Source organism: Melospiza melodia, chromosome 1 (genome assembly GCF_035770615.1).
Source record: "Melospiza melodia melodia isolate bMelMel2 chromosome 1, bMelMel2.pri, whole genome shotgun sequence".
NCBI lineage: Eukaryota > Metazoa > Chordata > Aves > Passeriformes > Passerellidae > Melospiza > Melospiza melodia.
The window spans coordinates 163629010-163645346 of NC_086194.1; the positions used below are offsets into that span (position 1 = coordinate 163629010).

General features: G+C 38.8%; 1 long non-coding RNA gene across 2 annotated transcripts in view; it reads left to right on the top strand.

Moving 5' to 3' along the window:
- Nucleotides 1–1676: 1676 nt before the first annotated feature.
- Nucleotides 1677–16337, top strand: part of LOC134430650 (uncharacterized) — an 88920-nt gene continuing 74259 nt past the window's right edge. For both annotated transcript variants that reach the window (XR_010030884.1, XR_010030886.1), the window contains exons 1-2: nt 1677–1800; nt 7239–7388. This is a non-coding gene — a long non-coding RNA (uncharacterized LOC134430650). The remainder of the gene's footprint in view (nt 1801–7238; nt 7389–16337) is intronic.

Below are 16337 nucleotides of genomic sequence, written 5' to 3' on the forward strand. Positions count from 1 at the left end.
CCTACTGCCTGAAATCACCTTGATCAAGAAAAAAAAATAAATGAGGGTAGAAATTGGTCTTTCATTTATAGAGATTTTATTTGAAGTGAATTGCAAAATGTTCATAGGCTTGATTACTGCAAGTGTGAATTACTTCTACAAATATTTTGACAGACCTGCAGAGGACTGAAAACACCTTTCCCTGCCAACATTGTTTGTAGAAAATGATTTATATGTGCTACTGATAACTCCTATTTCAGATTAAAACTGAAGTACTTTAGGTTAAAAGTGTAGGAGAATACTAAACTGTGCAGGAAGCATGTAAGGATTATGTATATGTATGGCATTCTGTATCTGATTTCCTTTATCCACTTGAGGCCTAATCAGCAGTTATTACAGTTATTTTAATACACAGTGGAACTGACAAAGGCATCTAAACAGTTGGATATTCAATTCCCACAACTTTCTGAGAATATATGTGCCAAGAATACACTCAAGGAATGGGCTGGGATTTGAGAGTATTTTAGGCCCCAGTGCATTCTAGAAAGAGAAAAGCACTTATGTGTTTTTTAAGAGTCCATATTTCAAAGATAGCATTTGGTATCTCTGGTGCCTCAGTTCTGGTGTTTCTGTCCCTCTAGAACAGCATGGTGCTTCTGATGGAGCTGATACAGGCAGTGCAAAAGAACATGGTTAACTGTTTGTTTTTTAAATATTAACCAAGTCTTCACTGTTCCAATTAAAATTTATCAAATTAAGCAAATTGCTTGGGGATTGGAAAGAAAAAAAACCTCTTTACTTAATTATTTAGCCAATATTTACTGGGTATGAGTATATTATTAACAGCAAAAGAGGCTATTAATTATTATTCACAGCATTTCTAATAAAAAAAGATGGCATCTGCTATTTCTGTAAAAGAAATATTGTCACTAATAATCCATTCTAAATTTTGAATGTGATATAATAAACTGGATGTGTCATTCTCTGTTCTGCACTGACATGTGCTGTATGAGGGAGCTGAGCTTTTTTGGGGGCTGTGTCAAAAGGCGTTTTATTGGTGACCTTTAATCAGCAGATTAAATATGCAGAAGTCTAATGGTATATTTGTGTATCTGCAATATATTTTCCAGCAGACAACTGTGCTTTGATATCGTCTTTCTTTAACACATATTATCATAAGAGAGGCAGCAAAACTAGGAATGAAAAAATCAGCCCAGATGCTATTTTCTTTGCTAAGTGAAAAAAAACTTAATGTGCCATTTACTGCATACTTTAGATGTACAATCTATTTATTGAGGCAGAGGAAGTGAGAGAAAAGATATTCTGAGGTAAAGAACTGGTGTTGTTAAGGTCAGCTTTCAATTTTCTGCTTGCTCTTAGATGCCCTTGTGAACTTTGGTTAATCATCCGTGACCCGTGTCCCTAAAATCTACAGTGTGCCATGAAAAGAAAAGATGGATAAAAGGAACATTTTGAAGCCTTTTAGGCTATCTGTCTATTCAGTGTTAGGATCACCTCTACCTAAACAACTTCTGGCAAATGTCTGTCAAATTAATTTTTTACTGTTGGATTTCTTGCTACAGTTAAAATCCATGTGTTTCATCCTGGCCTCAGCATAAAAAAAGAGCTTATTCCTTTTTCCTCTCAAGCACTTAATGAATGTTTTCATGTTTCCTCTCCAGCTTGCCCTATTCCAAGGGAACCTCAGTTCTTTCCTCCAGGGTCACATTTTTCTCCACATTACATTCTTGCTGCCTGGCCAGTCCTTCCTGAAGCTGGGTGCAGCCTTGCAGGGCTGAGTAGGACAAGAGGATCTTTCAGGTGACATTTTTACTTGTACACACCAGTGTCATGTTTGTCTCTTCCAAAACAATGGAACATTGTTGATTTATATTGTTTGTGATTCCCTAATCACTTTCTTTATCTCTACAACAGTTCTTTGTCCTGTATTTGAATCAATTGTTGTTCTCACCTATGTGAATACACTTCATTTGTTCCTGTGGAATTGGACCTCATTTTTCCTCACTACCTCTCTAACTTGCCACAATTTTTCTGATTTCCATTCTATCATTCAGTGTGTTTACAGACTGTCTGCCTGAGCTTGATTTTATTTGTAAATGCAATAAACACATTATTATCCCTTCTTCTTAATTATTCATAAAAATACTGAGCTTTTCCAGACATGGGACAGAACACTGTGATTTTCACGTGGGACAATCCTACCATTTTGACACCAAATCATCGATAAATTACTCTTAAAATTCAGATTTCCAGATGTCTTAGCTTGCCTTTTCTCTGTAGTTTAATCTTGACCAGGTTTTCTTAGCTTACTTGTGAGAATATTATGTGAAACAGTGTCAAAAGCCACACTAAAGTCAAGATGTATGACATTTTCTTTTCCTCCTCTACCCACAAGGCTCATTACTCTGTTTTAGAGTGGAATTAGGTGGGTTTGACATTATTTCATCTTGACAAATACATGTTGGCTGCCACTTCTCTCCTTTTTACTACCTAGGCACTTAGAAAGAGCTGGATTATTTGTTCCAGTACTTTTCCAGGAATCAAGGTAGGCTGTCAGCCTGGTAATTCCCTGTCTCCTCCCTTATTCCTTCCTACAGATAGGTGGTTCTGCTGGCACTCCTTCACTTTTCTGACCCTACAGATCTTGCATGAATTCTCCAAGAGATTTGCTAATGCCTGTGAGATTGTTTCTGCCTGTTCTTTAGTTCTTAAGTTCTTTAAGTATCTTGGCATAAATGTCCTAATGTCACACTGAACTGGCAATTGGAACCCTCAGTATTCTTTAATCTGATCTTCCTCTGTTGCAACCTGAGTTGCTGCTCCTTGGTTTTATCATAGTTTTTTCTAGTCATAGTTAACCTTTCCAGTGAGGGCTGAAATAGAAAAGGTGCCAAATATTTCACTTTTCTGGGACTCATCTGGCAGGAGTTTGTTCTCTCCTTTGAGCAGTAAGCCACTGTTTTCCCTCAGAGTTCTTTTTACTGCAAATGTGCTTACAGAAAGCTTTTTGCTTCCTTTGCAGATTTCCTCTCTTTTTGTACCTTTGCCTTTCTGAATTTTTCCCCACATATTTATGTCATTCATTCACATTTGTCTTTAGTATTTCAGTGTAGTTTTCACTTCCTGTACATTTTATTTAGCTCCAGGTCATTGAAGAACTCATGGTTTAGCCAAATTGTTTTCTGATTACACTTCCTATCCTTCCTTCATGTTGGCATGGCTTCTGATTGTGCTCTCACTGTCATTTCTTTAAAGAATTGCCAACTCTTCTGGACTCTTTTGTCACTTCAACTTGTTTCCGAGGAGATCTCACCCACCAATTTACAGTGTTTATTGAAGTCTGCCCTCTTGAAATACATTGCTTTTAGTTTTCTCTTTTCTCTCCTTCCTTTGCTAAAGCTAGTGAATTAGTTTCATGGCAATTATAACTCAAGTTTCCTGATCCATGAATTTGGATAACATCTGTTTGTCTCTATAGATTATAAACACTCTAGGGAAGAAAAAAATATTCTATTTTTTTAAACTTTTTTTTTTTTTTTAATGCAACACAATGCAAGAGTATTCCAGTACCAGCTGATTCCTTTAGCTTTATCTCTGAGAGGTAGCATTGATAGCTCTCTGCTCTGACATCCTGCTGTAGTATCTCAGCTTCTCCTCTCTTGTCAGCTTCCTTATTGGCTGCTGTAAATCAGGCTGAAGAGCACAGGCAGTTGTACTGGCAATTACATCCAAATAGCAATGTAAGTGCTGGTAGTGACAGAAGAAATAGCCATTCTGAAATATTTTTATATATATTGTGGGTCTGATGCCTGATTAGAACAAGACACAAGTGCACAGAGATGTGTGTGTATTTCTCCTAAGTTTGTACCCTGGATATGATGTGAATGAATGTGGCTTTGCAGGTCAGAAAGCAGCTGTGGCAAAGTCCAGTCAGCTCCTAAGGGGGAATATCCAGGGGAAAATGTGGAGCCTACACATACTCCAGAGACCAGACACAGCATCCTACTCTGCTGTTCAGGGAAGGGCTAATGCTCTATACAGGAATGTAAAGAATTTCCAGATACAGATATCTGATTGAAAACCTTCAATTAACTTCAACTGGAAAGAGCAATAAACGTAGGTCACTTGGTCATCTGCTCTGCATTCACCTATGGATTGTCTGGATGTGGAGAAGACTCAGGAATTATCCACAATGCCATTGTTTTACAATCTTCCTGAGGAAAGCTCTTCCCTTGCACCACAATATGCTGCACAGGGATAGAAAAAGTAGCAGGAGTGGTTAGTAGTCAACTCTGGCCACTTGTCTCATGTTTGAGTAGCTGTTCAGTGAGAAAAGGGGCTTGTGATGCTGGCCAGAGAAATGATCAGTCAGACCTGCAATCTTGTACTCATTGTTTGAGTGCTGTTGGCACCATATAATAAATGGCAGCTGCTGAATCCAGCCACATGTGACACATTTTCAGCTAACTGGAGTTTGCTCAATATTATCTGACAAATTAGGCTTCTACTGGGAAATGTCTTAATATCAATTTATTAGGGAAAGCCTCTCAAGTTCATTATAATATTGCAGGAGTTAAAGAAAGGCAAGTGGGAGATATGGGCTGAAGGATGATCTTGCCATGAAAAATCATTAGTCCAGTACCTATTCTTGTACTGGAGGGGTGTAGGTTGTTGAGACTCATATTCCAAATTCTATCTTCTCTGGATTTGATCTTTCTGCCTTTTTACTTTAAATTGTTTCCCTTTGTGTAAAACACCTATTTATTAGATTAAGGATTTTAACTAGGATTTACCTTATTTGTGGCTGTACTAGATCCCCTGGATTATAGTGACAATCCAATACTAAGACATGTTATTTCCTTTTCTCCTCTGTGCCAGCTGTTTGTATCACCTCTGTGCTGGAGAATCCCACTGCTCCATGAGAGGAGATCAATGCAGAGCTAGAAACTTGATTTAATTCTTGCAATTGTACTATTGCAATTATTAATTGAATGAATTCTCACACTTTCAACAGAGAAGATTGAACCAAGCTCACCCACAAATGTTTTATAAGGAGTAAAAATGGTGTTAAAATTCTTGTTTCTGCTCATAGTCATGTCTGAGGGTGGTTCCTTTGGACTTACATATAGTACCCTTAAAAGGTCTTTATTTCATCTGAACTAAAAGCTTGGAGAGAGAAAAAAGATAAAGAATTAAACTAACTAATATTTTTGCAGAAAATTTATTCCCTCCGTGATCTACAACAAACATCTTGAGAAATTCACAAAGAAATTTACACTTGTAAACAAAAAAATGAAAACAAACTCAGTTTTATCATCTGAATGCAGTAGTTCCTCGGATGCCAGGATTAGGAGATTTCTATTTCAGAAACTACAGGAACATTAGTCTGTGGATTAGAGCTAAAATACTTTGTGGGATAGTGAGCCAGACACAATGTGTATGAATAGCTTTTCACTGACTTGCTCCAAAGTCTTGAGTATTACAAAAGCCACAATGTGACTCCAACACAAATGTTTCTGTTTAGCAACTCATACTGAGGGATCATAAGAAAAAACTGCTGTGCTCCCAGCAGTGTCTGATTCAAGTTTATGATGTCATTCATTGGTTAAATGCAATCTGAGGTATTTTGTGCAACCATTGCATGTCAGAAAGTGAAGTGATCACTTCTATTGGCAGCATCAAAAATGCATTTCCCCCCTGTAATTCCTTTAAGCAATGGAGCAGCAACATAAAGAGTGGGATTTGGCAACAATGATTCTCAATAAATCTTAAACCTGTAAATTTTACTCATATCTCATACCTATTCTAATTCAATCATCTGCATGGACTAAGGCACATTCTGAAACCACACAGCATTGAGGCTTCTGTTATTGTATAGATGTATCAGTGATGACTCTGATGATTTTCACCTTGTAGAGGATTTTTAAGTTTAAACACAAGCAAGGTAGCACCAGTTGTCTTGTGCAACAGTGAAGATCAAAGTTATGCCATTATATTCTGCAAAGTGGAACAGATTCTGATATTTGAGTATTGGGAACTGAGATGAGAAAACAGCAGAAATATGTCAGAGGTGGTGATCTCTGGTTACATTTTGATTTGGAGACCAGAATAAAATCAGCATTGTCTCCGGAGGTAACTCCTGTACAAATTCCAACTGTGCTGAGATGGGTTAAAAAAATACCAAAATAATTTATTTAGGTTTTAGCTTATTAAAATTGTATAATATCAATCATGACATTAAAATATTATTTTCAAGCATCACAAAGCTTATTTTAGTAAATTTTTTTCCTGTTCTGCCAACTAAACATCAAAAGTTGATGAGATTTCCTGCAGTATTTCAGTTGTCCTGGAACTAAATTTTTTGGCAAAGGTGAAGCTTAAAATTGATGTAATGCTACAAGTATACATTCCTCTAACAATCAGTATTTATTTGTAACTTGGTCCCTGAAGTTGTTGCCCTAGGTTTTTTGTTGTTGTTGTTGTTTGTTTGTTTTTAAATCGTCTTAAAACATGTAAGTTCTAGAATGTTTCCTAATATTTTTTACCCTAAAGTGCATCAGTAAGAAGACAGAATTATTTAAACCACATGATTTTACCTGAGCCACTATATTCCTTTTTTATGCAATCTTCTTCAGTAGCTGGAAGGTTATGTTGCTAGCATGTAGATGAAAACAAGCAGATATGTAGTAAACTATTTTTGTGAGGCTGATAGAAAGCATTTCTGAAATGTGCTCTGTTGCTGCTCCAGATCGCTTTCTACATTTGCTATGAAAATGCTAAAGGGACTCTTAAGCATCCTATGACTCCTTTCACAACTTCAGTTTTTTGACAAAGTCTTTTCTGATTTGACACCCTTAGTTTCATACAGCTGTTTCTTTTATTTATTTGCAGAGCAGGTACAAATAAATTCCTATTGCTTTTTTTACTGTGAAATTTTTTAAACATATTTTTTCCACTGGAAACTCAAAGTCCTCTGAGGAGGGCCCAGATTATGGCAACACATATATAACATTTTCTCTTTTCCCTCTTGTGAAGCTGATATCACCTTAACCACCCTGAGGAGCTGAGGAAAACCTCTGCCTCATTTAACTACAGCTGTCCCAACATGCAGGTGTATTATATCATTATATTATTAGCTCTACACGAACCACTGAGAGGATGTAAATCTGCTGCATGAATATCAAATGGGCTTCAGCTGAAACTTATGTTTATGCAGAATAAATTACTTGTATTTACAGATGCATCTCATGCAATTATATGTGTCAAGCTGGTGAATTATGTGTGCATGTGGCTGCTGTTAGAAGTCATGGTGACGTACCCAAGATGAGGTCAGTAAAGATGCATGTGCTTTATATGCAACCAGAGGCCTCCTACACAAGTGCAAACAGGTGGGAGTTATTTTTATTATAGTTTTGATCAGCTTTAGATGGAGTAAACATGCTAGATTTTAAATAACTTGTTGATCTGTGAGCTTGACTGTGATTATTGCCGGTCATTTCAGCGGAACAGCTATATAAATTAAATAAGTAAATACTCAGAGGCAGGATTTGTTGATGTTTGTTTTGAGAACACAGGTATCTACAGCTGAACAGCTCACTTCAGCCATCTCAGAGCAGAGTCTGAGTCAGCCAGTGGAGAACTGTGTTTGTTTTAGCCAAAAGATGTCATTTCCATTCAGTGAAAAGTATTTCTCCCTGAGACCATTGGCTCTGCTGCTTTGGTGTCCTCTGGCTACAGGAGGCACCCAGAGAGCTGCTTCAGATACAGATGTTTGCATGATGGGGACCTTGGGAGAGATATCCCAGGCCTTGGGTGGCTGAGCCTAATTTTAGGGAAATGTTATTTGTTGTGTAGTACCTAAGCCAGCTCACTGTGAGTTTAAATAGCCATGGATGAATCTGGCTACTCACTTTGACCTCACTAAGAGACTTAATATTTGAAAAAAAAAATATTTCAAGGGGTCAGAGGAAACCAGGGGTAAGACAGTGAATTGTATTCAATGAAGAGTAGTCATGGGGTCCATTTCATTGACACAAGCCCGGACAATGTCTGGTTTTGGTGCTGATAGTAGGCTGGCATGTCACATGGATGCATGTGTATGGATTGATGACTCTGATTTTGCTGTTGTGAAGAAGGAGACCTTCACTTCAATGGCTGCAGACATTCAGGAATGACTGCTGATACTACCTGATACCTCTCTTGCCACTGTTGATGTCCACAATGATTTTTTTTGGTTAAAAATGGCAATTATGATGGAAACTTTTGTGCTTTTGTGGGTTTTGTGGGTTCTGTAATGCTGAATTATTTCAATAGATACTTAGCTGGCTGTTGTGCTCAGTTGCAACCATGGCAGAGGGAGAGAATTCTATTTAAAGAGCAGAGTCAGCTCCAGATTCTCTTCTTTTTTTGACGAATCAGTGCCAAACCACAGAGCAGAATGTGAGACTGAGACCATTCCTTGCCTAACTCATTTCCTAACCCTGAGTGAAGGAAAAAAGCTCAATGTATCCTTGGTGAGAAAGGCATAGAGGATTTTGCTGGTTTCCTTATGAATCTGAAATACAGGTGTGTTTTTATGGTGTATATTAGTGAGTTAAGCAACTCTTGGGAAAGGCCTAGGCTAAACAAAGGGTGAGGAACCTACTAATTAATCAGTGCTTATTGTGGAAAAAATGGCAGAGGGGAAAGGAAAACTCTGCATGAATAAATGCGATTTCAGCATAGGATCCAGAGTGCTAAGCACTGGGGTTGTGGAGACAGACTCACATCAGATTGACGAGGGAAAGTGCTCTTGAATGTGATAGAACAAGGCCTGGCTGCTTACCTTGGAGGCTGGTGAGATGCAAGGGTTGATGCCCATTATTTCTCACAGACTCTCGACCTTCCACTGGTGCTGTGTGGGTCAGCTATATTGAGCTTTAGTTCATAGCAGAGCTCTCTTTCAGAGCATCAGTGTGTGTTTCCATCTGGCTTCACCCACTGTTCCTCTCTGTACTGAAATGCACAGAAAATTCCAGACAGGAGATGTGAGCCTGGTTCTGCCACCTCTGCCTGCCCTGCAAGGTGGTTGGGCCAGCCTGCCTAGAGTTTCATTACACTGGGCTTAGCACATCAGGGTGGCAGAGGGTTTGTTAGGGGCTGCATCTCTTCTCCCTGATCTGCTCCTGAGTAGATGTTACTGACATGTTGTAGACTAACCCAAGCTGATCTGTCAGTGTTGCCCTATTTATTGCCATAAGGTGCGTATTACCTCTGTGGGGGGAAACATCTGTGCACCACTTCAGACTAAGCTGATATCGATGCAGTTACCTGCCCTGAGCTCCTTTCACTGAAAGAGATTTTCCCTAAGCACAGATGAAGCTGTAATTGAGTCCCCATGACCCTCTCTGCAGAAGCTGCCCTGGTTTTGAGTATGAGCCTCAAGCTGTCTCAAACTGCTGCCTAGACTGTTTAACCCAAACAAGACCCATCAGACAGGCACTGTGTTCAGCAACCTGGAGCACATTTGAAACTGAAATCTGGGAGTGAAAGGCTTTGTCCCAGCAACATCCAGTCCTTCCCTGTTGTTCACACTCACACCAAGGATGAGATGGTGGTTTATTCATCTGAGAAACAAGCCCTGTGCTTCTCTTCACTCTTCTGATTTCTTTTCCCCTTGTTTTCATAGTTTCCTTGCTTGGAATAATGAACCGAAGTAGGTTTCTCAGTGTATGCTTTATCGGGTTATTAATGATGTGGAGCAATTCAGGACCCTTAGGACTTCTGTGTTGTTGCTTTAATAAACATATTTCAAGATGATGAGGCCACTGGCACACTTTCTATGCTTTTATGGTTCAATGGTCTTAAAGTAGCATGGTGCATTTTATTTATTAGCCAGCCCATTAATCACACAGGTATCAGTTGGCTTCAGGGAAATTTTTAATTAGCGATATTTAAGGTTGAGAGAAAGCCTGCCTTCTGCTTCTGCTTGCTCTCATTGTCTGTCACAGAAGCACTATCTTTGTGACTCTGTGATTAATACAGGATTTAAATAAAATATTCATGAAAGGAAATTGAAGTTATAGCCAAATCCAAATGTTGAACCTCCTTTAAAACTCAAATATAAATTCCTTGGAGATTCATTCTTCGTATTCATTAGTGGAGAGTGAATCTGATGAAGATGAGAGAAAAGGGAATTTGTTCCCTAATGTAATAATTTAGCAATATTTTAAAATGTTTTTACTAAATCTTCTTGAACCACAATTTAATGACATTTTAAAAATCTACACCCTTATTTGAAATGGCTCACAAGTCACTGAAACAAGTACAAAGGAGATATTAGGGCTGGAACTTGGGACATCCCTGGCAGAACACTCACGTGTGTGAGACAGAAAGGAAAGATTGTGTGGATGGCAACTACATCCTTCTGGCAGTGTTGGTTTAGTGGTTGCTAACACTTAAAGCCTGCATTGTCACATGAAAAATGAATGGTACTGGCTGTGCAAACATCTCCCTTGTTAGATAATTAATCAGGTGTACTTTGTTTTGATATAGCACCTCTCTGGTGTGCTCACAGCCATCTCTTGAAATTGCCCTGTAAAATAGATTGTTAAAGAAGGAAAAAAAAAGCCAAACAAACCCTGTAGGAAATATTGCATATGTCTCTGTCTGCACAACTGGCAAAATGGAACATCAAATTCTTCCACGTGCACAAAGCAAATTTTTCAGTCTTGGCTGCCCACATTTAACAATTTAAATATGTAGGGAAATTAAATTTTCTGAGTTGTTGAGCTCCTTTGGCTCCATTTCTCTGTTCTCCTTACCCTTCTTCTATGCAGCATCTGTTCTCCCTAAACACAGAGCACAGGGAAGTCCTTTGGCCTTCAGATGCTACAAACTTCATGTAGACATTCCAGAAAAATGTCTTTGGTCTGGATCCCTGCTCTGGAAAGGAAAGCTGAAAGTCAGTGCCTTATTAATTGAGTTTGTTGGAAAGGCAGGAACATGAGTGGTGCAGTCAATAATGAGTCATGCTGCTCCTGGCTAGCGGCAGAAAAGGATCAGGAGTCTCCAAGGCTGCCATGAGCAGGTACCTGACAAGGGGAAGCAACAGCCAAAAAAGCACCATCAGGGTCCTGCCTACGGAGCCTCTGGGACCAAGAAGAAGAGTTGGCTCACATCCCTTTTCTGCTGGCTTGTAGGGGAACAGGAAAAGCTACTGGTGTTACACTGGTGGTCTTGTTGGGAAAATGTGGTCCATACGCTTGCCAGCTTTCTCAGCTTTGAGAGAACCTGTTTAAGATTTCTGTATGAGAAAAAAAAAAATCTGGGATTTTTCTATGTTCTCATCAGGAGACATCCAGGCAGGTGGAGGGAGCTCATAGAGGCTTATAAATCACTTAAACCCCTTCAAATATAGACCAAATAGTTTGCACACACAGAGTCACACTAAGGCAAGTTAGGGCTCTGGGTAAGTCCACAGCTGGCTGCTTCTTGCTCAAGCCCAAATGTTTCTAATGCACTCTACTTTGCCTTGTGTGAAAGTGGGTCAAATTGTCTTCCCATAGCCACTGAGACCTTTTTTCCATTCTACTTTATCTGCAGAGGTAAGGGCTTCCTTTAGTGATAAAAAATTTCAGCCTTTACCTTTCCTTTACCTTCTTAGGTGCACACACATAGAAACACGAAGTGCTTTTATATTATTGCTGCTCACAACATCAACAGGTTGCAGAATTAAAAGCAGATGTTCACACCTCCCGGGAGTGTAATTTTAGATGCCTCCTGATCTTTGCAGGCATAATTTTTTCAATTACAGCTTCATTAATTTTCTTTGCGACTATAATGGCTACAAATAAATGATGGAGATGTTTTCATTAGGCAAAAAAAACCCAAAAAAAAAAACGCACTGAGATTCTGAATTTAATGCTTGACACCAAGAATCAGATTTGATGTGCTCTGGCTTTAGTCCAATTGCATTTGAATAGGATGAGCATAGTGTGTACTGTTGTCCAAGACCACAGAACTTCTTTATGACCAAAAAAACAAAGGTAATACTGCATTTTCCCAAAACTTTGTGGACTATTTCTAATTGTCTTACTTTTCTTGGTAAAATAAGACTACCATGTGGATATCCTCTTTCAAATATCTTTACCTATTCCCTGGAATAAGCTGTTAAATTTGGTAAGAAGCCCATCTGAAATGTCATGTCTATCACTGTAGAGTTCTAATTAGTAGTAAGGTTTATTAGCTTAAGAATTAGCCTTAGAATTTGAGTAAGGGCAAAGCTATTCATAGGGCTCCATGCAACCTATGCCTTGAGTAGCTTTAAAAATTAGTTTTCCGGCCAAACTAGAAGAAAAATCCATCACTCTTCCATGTGCAACTTAAGCTTTACCCATTCTTGTTATTAAAATATTGTTACCAAGAATTTAAGTTAGGGATTTTTCACCACTCACAAAGTAGGCATTTGGGAAGTAGAGACCATTGGAAGAGAAGTAAAAGCCAAGCCAGGATCTCAGTGACCAACGAGAGTGTCTGTAAGTTGCTGATAGCTCTTTTGTCCCCTTGAAGAGCAGTCCTCTTTCTTTGCACCCTCTGAAGTACAGATTGTGTAAAATTCAGAATTCACTTTCTGCTCCATTGTAATATATGCTTCACATTGAAACATATTTCCCCTGCTCTAATTTTTCACAGGCCATTTGGCAATCCATATTTCCAGGCTGTTTTGTGCAGGTGTATGATTGCATGTGAGATTCCTGCGCCCATTAATCACTGCTCTGTGACCTGCTTTACTCTCTTCTTACTAAGCTCCCTTCCTCAGTTCTAGTCTGCCAGTGCTCTGTAAACTGTTTACTTTTCTGGTGCAGCATTTGCTCAGCATTTTGGCAAGCTCCAACAAAATGTTCCCAATTGTTCCCAATTGACTTTTGGCCAGCAAAGGCAATAGACTTTTCATGGAATTTGATGCCCGCATATGTTTTCCCTTGTTCGCTGTTTCAGGCAGCTCTTTTAATGCTGTTATCACCTGGTCTCACCTTGCCTCTGTTGTGACTGTAGAATGGAAAATACTGTCACACACGCCTCAACATGGTTTCCAGCTCCTGCTTCTTTGGGGATTTTTTGTTTCCTACTATATATCTTTTGGTTCTCAGGAGGCTCATTTAACTCTTGTACTGTTTTCAGTCAGACAGAAGACAAGGTTGCTTTTGTGGAACAATGAGAAAAAAAAGTACAGATCAGAGATTAAAAAAACAACAAAAAATTACAATTTCCACCACATGTTTTTTTTTTAAACAATGAAATAGGACCAATGCTTTAAATATTTTCTCTACAATAGGCCCACAGCCTTGTGCAAGGTTGTGCTACAAATACACTGAATAGAAATATCTAGATATCTAGAAATGCCTAAAGACCAGCCCATCTGTCTGTTTTATATTTTTAGCTATATTTAGCTCACTGCTACACTTTTGTATTTGTGTATTGTATAATTTTGGCTCTTCTGCTTTGAATCTTAGCCAAAATAAGCCTGGGAAAAAAAAAATATCAAAAAACTGGAAACCCAAGCCCCATTGTGCAAATATTTTAGAAAGTTAAACAAGGCTTATTCCTATTCAGGAGAAAAGGACTTCAAGAGTTTTATTATGGCTAGTGTGTTTATTATTGTTATTCTGTGCCGGTTGCTCATCTATCCTGCTGGAGCATAAAACACACTTTGCACTCTGTGTGCTGGTGGATATCTCAACGCTTCATCTTCAGGCAGAAGAATATATTTGGGTCACTTGAGGACAGCGTGTGGGTGGTGCTTGACAGTTTTTATAAACAAATCAAAATACCTCTGCTCTCCCCAGTGCCTAGTTAGCTGTATGCTTTCCAAGTTCTCAGTGCTGAAAGTGTAGAAAGTTAGATCCTCTCCCAGCAAAGAAAGAGAGGTGAGTGTAAGTTTGATGTATTTAATCTGACTTCTGACTTCCTAATGGTCTAGCTCTTAAAATTCCCTCATCCCTACTCTACTACTGCACAGGGAAGTGCAAAATAAACATGACTTCTATCTTGAGAAGACAGCAGATAATTTGTGAGACCACAGATGACAGAGATGTTTCCAGCCTGCCTCTGCCTACACCCCTTCTTGAAGCCTTGATATTTAAATTGCACTCATTTATGCTCCCTTGTGCAGTGATGGAGTAGGTGTCAGCAGGCCCACAGGAGATTGACTGGTGATACAAAAGTACAAGGCAGAGGAAGGGAATGTAATTTTCTCCACTTTCACACAGTTGTGAATTTGGCACCTGACAAGTTTGTCAGATGTTCTTGCTAGTTTATCCCATTGAAAGCCACATAAGGCACCACTCTTGGAGAGAATTTCTGTCCAGCTGTGTCTGACTGGGAGTATTGCTGTCAGCCACCATGTCTTTTATGTTTTCTGTGCCTCATGGACCTACCTGACTAGCAGATGCCAGTATAATGGGCATTTACCTCTTTACTTCCTATCTACTTAGGCAGGCTTCTTCTTATGTTCTAGTGAGAGGTACATTTCACTACTCTGATATTTTTCAGTGGTTGCAACTTCTTTACTCACTTAACTGCTTCAGCAGTAGTCTTGAAGATGTGTTCATTGCACATTTATAACATCACATGCCAGCAACTGCAGATATACAATAAAATTTTATAAGTGGTCTCTGTGCTACTAATGAAGAACTTGCCTTATTTGATTGCCTAAGTATTTTAAGTACTTAGTTGAATAACATCTTGTTGCCTATAAAATTGGATTTAATGATAGAAAATTAGGGCCAGAAGAGGTATTTGGGGAAGGTTTTTTGTGATTAATTTTTTGGTGCTTTGTAAAGAATGATTTTAAAGGACAAGAAAACAAGAAGATTAACACTTAAATCCATTTTCTGTATGAAAGAGCCATCACCATTTAAAAAACTTGTTAGATGTGGCCTCAGGAGTAGTAGCAGGAGCTCCCATGATAATTCTTTTCCCAGAGGCACCATGAGCTTTAGAGTCCAATTTATTCACTGATGTAAGAAATGATCCATGATCATGAGTCAGTCAAGTGAGAGAGCTGTTAAAGCACCACTTCAGAAACAGGGCAGCTACTCTCAAGCCTCCATTCCCTCCACAGAAAAATCTTCCTTTCTTAAGTAAAATGGGAATATCTCCTTATTTTCAGGAGAAAATTTTGTTTCTTCCCTGCCTGCCCTTCCTGTTCTGAAACCGTTTGTCCCACCAGTGCAGCCCAGTTCACCTTAGCAGGTCCGCCGGCCATCTGTGGGCTCCTGCAACTTCAACTGCAAATGAGTGTGTCTGCAGCAATTAAACCAGACAGTTTGTAATCTCTCTGAAGACAAGGAGGAAAATTTTTCTTTCTATTCATGGCAGGAATAGTAAGCTGTTAGAAGAGATGCAAATATCTGATATCCCTCCTTCCTGGGATGGTTCTCATTGAGGCTATATAGTTGAAATAACTCAGGACAGTTCCCCTAAGATTTTATTAATGTCAGAGAGAACTGCAAGTCTGGATTGCATTTGAGGAGAAGTCCTGGGATGTCCCAGTGTCTAGGCAGTTCTTGAGGTGTTCCTGAAAGAAAATTTGCCTTTCTCATCCTTCCCTGAGACTTTCCCTCTCAGGAAGCTGACTCTGTGTACTGCTGAAAGGACAGTAATATTATGAAAAGCTTTGAAAGCAGGGAAGGAAAAATGTCATTGAGTCCAGTGTTACTGGAGGCAGTGGAGAAAGTTCAGTATTTTCATGTGTACACAGAGGTTGGAGATAGAACCATCCCCCCCCTCAGCATCTTTTCATGCTGACTTCAGTGGCAATTTTTTGTTCAAAGCCTTCAGGGTTTGAACCTTGTTTAACACCTCTCTGTTGAGAAATTCTGCTGCTCAACAGTCAATGCCTAGTCAACAAATTGTGCCTGTGATTTTGCAGTAGGATAACATTGTAGATAAGACACACCTACTGGACACTTTCAAGTTATAATATTGTGTTAGTCATTGCTTTTATGTATGTTTATATACAATATCTGCCTGAAGGTACACATTGATTTCCAACCATTGAGAACACATTTAAAATTGGCTGAGTGCTTAACCTTTGTTCACTGAAAGTATATTTTAATATTTTTTTGCTATTAAGAATTATTAGCTCAAAAGAGTTTGACATGGCTATTATCCTCATCATTATTATTGACTTAAACTAAAATTCTTCTAGAGATTTTGTTCCTTTTGTAAAGTTGAGTTATACTTGTAATTTACCCTCTGATTTTAATAGGTGTATTCTCTTCACATGTATTGATTTAAGTGGATTCAACTGTATTTCAGGTAAAGATTTTCTGACAACTTAAACCAAAATCTAA